Source organism: Crocodylus porosus, unplaced genomic scaffold (assembly GCF_001723895.1).
Source record: "Crocodylus porosus isolate Cpor-Errol unplaced genomic scaffold, CroPor_comp1, whole genome shotgun sequence".
NCBI lineage: Eukaryota > Metazoa > Chordata > Crocodylia > Crocodylidae > Crocodylus > Crocodylus porosus.
Window position 1 is genome coordinate 123,531,298 of NW_017728943.1, and position 3,493 is coordinate 123,534,790.

Sequence of the window (3,493 nt, forward strand, 5' to 3'; positions counted from 1 at the left end):
ATTAGTCTGTAAAGTCATAATTCAGACATCACCACCCCAGGTCTCAGGTGTTCTACTGTATGAAAGTTAAACTTAGATTACCACACCACTGGGAACTCTATAGATTGTCAAGGCTGATATTTGTCCTACTTTTAAAAAGGGAGACAAGGACAAGGTTTTAACTACTGAGCATTCAGAGACTGGCTTGTGATGAATATGGTCTCACTCATTTTCCTTTTGGTATGTCTATATTTGCTCTTTTACATTTACACAGCTGATTATTTGTTATGTTCAGCTTCTATCTGAGGCACATTCATTATGAAAGACTTCATAGCATAGAAATGCAACTATATTAAGTCTTACATATTTTTACTGTGATTTGTGACACATGTGGGACAAGCTAATGATATGAAGTAATAACTAATCACTGGTCATATTACCAAATGATCAGAAGGTAATAACTCAGGAAATAATGGAAAGGTTGGGTTACCAAGAAATTCCTGAGCTGCTTTCTCTTCCAAATATACATGGGTGTGGACGTGTATATGAATAGGCACAAACACTCTGTTGAGAAGGCATCTGTGCTGCCTCCATTAGTTAAGCTGCATTCAGAGTTGCACTTACAACAGGAATAAATTCCCTCTGTTTCACACTTTAAAATTCATTTTACTCTCTACATTTGGCACAATACTGCTTCAAAAAACAACTGAACTATTTCTGTAATTATTTAAGTAAAATATTTACTAGTACTAACTTTGGCAGAGAAAACACTTTTGAATTCCTCCCATTTGAAATGTTGCCCTGTTCTCAGTCACAGTCCTCATACACACATACTCATGCATATTGTACAATACTTGTATATGGTGTTGTGACAATATTTTACACAAAAACCATGTCTGCCCTATTTATGTGTTGAGTTATTCCCCCACTAAGAGTGAAATGAGTTTCAGTAGGATTAGCCAACAAAAGAGTCAGATCCCATCACCATCTTACTCTGTTCCTTGATATGGGGTCATTCTGCCTTCTAAACTCACCATCTCTGTCCAGCACAGAGCCAGGCAGACAGACTAACTGTGAGGACAAAGGGGAACTGTGAAGAGCATGGGAGGGGATGTGCAGCTTGTGTTTGGAGAAAGGGATGGGAAGAAGGGAACTGAGAGAGAGACTGGTAAGTGGGAGAGCCCAATATGGGTTCACCACTGGTTTGGTGAAAACAGACTATTTTTTCCATTATGGTACAGCACAAGGCATCCCCACAATGTCGTTTTCCATCTGGTGTGTGCAAGAGACTGAAGATGCAGAATCAAACCTAGAAGGGGTTTGTGCTTTGGTGCTGTTGTCTCAGGGACCTGGGACCTGGGGCAGCTGTCATGAAGACCCCCTGTGTTTTCACAGTGAGGACCCAGCATGTCTAGAGTACAACATAAAATTGATGTCTTAGTGCCTCAGGACAACATCAGTGTGTCAGGAAGATCTTCAGGTTTCTGTGTCTTATCATCAACTCACTGAACTTTCTCTCATCCCAGTCCTCTCATGCAGCACTGGAAGAATGGGAGAAAAGAAAGAAATGTGATTTATAATAGCTCTGGTTGTTTCTAGCTACCTGCTATAATTGCTAAGAACAGAGAATTAACCAATGAATCCTTTCTTAGTTTCTGCACATTCATTCCTATAGAAGGTTTGATTATTCAGGACTTCCTCAGTCAGTAGATCCATTGACATTTGTGGGATTACCACATAGAAAAAGCCTGTAAATTTAGGCATCACCAGTATGCTTTGAGAGACTAGTAGTAGCATCTACTCAAAACTAAAACTACACTGGGAAATTTTACTTTTTGACATATGCACCTTATAGCAACATTTTTATAGAGATCTGGAAAAAGTTGAAATGTTTTATTACTCTTCATCAAGCATACTCTTAGTCTGGCCTGAAATCAAGGTATCTTATGCATATTTCACAAGCATGCTAAATTTCATATACTTTCTAAAATAAGTAAAGCACATATACTTCCTCAGAGACTCAGTCAGCAGGGAGATACCTATCTGCCTACTTGTGATTTTAAATCTCTTTCAGATAAATGTGAGATCCAAATCAATGCAATATTCAGTATTCAGGGACATCTTGTGGATTTTTGACACTCTCTACGGGATCTAGAGTCCATCAAGTGAGGAATGCAGTATAGTCTTCCATATGTTCAGTAGTTTCAGGCTCTTCCTGGCAATATAGTTGCAGTGATACTAATCAGTAATCCAAACTTAATTCATTACAAATTTTTCACATAAATTAGAAATGTTCTTCCAAATCCTTAGTTGTTTTATAACACTGTGTGTGAAGCAAAAGCAAAATTGGAAATATTTCATATAGAACATGAGAAAAGAAGGTGGAACCATAGGTGATGTCACATTCTCCATAGTGAAAAGAAAAACTTCTTACAGTCTGTTTTATTGTTGATGGAGGCATACCATTTACACAAAGACATGTCACAATCATAAACCCTTTTACTGACATGACATTAGTCTCAAAACTACAACCTAACTAAAATATTTTGCAGATATATAGGTACTGATATAATAAATACTTTTTGGAAAAATAAATAGCATTTGCTGTAGGGGTAGGATGGTAGAACTGATCTGCTGTGGCCCTAAAAGGCATGAACTCAAAACTTCAGTCTGGACTTCTGTCTACTGGAACTAGTGTGCCTTAATCATTCTAGCCCAATGGGCTGTTTAGCTTGGGCACTTTTTTAATAGCAGTTGAAAAAGCATTAATAATATGTAACAAGTACAGTAATTGCCTGACCTGTTACACAACTTGTATAGCTGATCATGGATAAGGTTTCAGGCCATTTCTGTACTTACTGGGCTTTTTTAACATATAAAAATGTATCTGTGATGTCCCCTACATTAAAATATTACACAAGAGCTATAATATATTATTACATAAATCAACTGAATCCAACTTAATTAATGATGATAAAACTCTCTAGCCACAAAATCCCCTAACTTACCGAAAATCATCCCTTCTGTATAAAAGTCTGAGTAAATAGATAGGCTTTGTACAATGACCTGAATATCAATAAGCTCAGGCTGCAACTGATTAAAAAGGAAAGTGAATTTCAGTAACAAGGTTGCATACTATAGTTGCAGATTTTCCCTGTAAAATGGTTTGGTCTTTGGTCAAAAAATCCAAGAATTGTTAGTTTGAATATCCATACCAATAGGTTGAAGTGTGAAGAGAAGATTTTTAAGTATACAGGACCAAACAATAAACAGTTTGCTAAATCAAAACTAATAGTATGAATTAAACAGTGAATTATTTGGAATTCAGCATTGGCTTTGGAGAACAGATATGATGTACTCCATTTGTGAAACATCAGGGCATAGCAAGAGAGTTTCATTCTTTGTTAGGTAAAATTTCCCAGTACTTTTCAAAGATAGCACCATGCAAAACTCATTCTCATAATCCAGTTATGAAGGCATGGATAACTAGTAAAATGCATATCTGAAAAGAAGC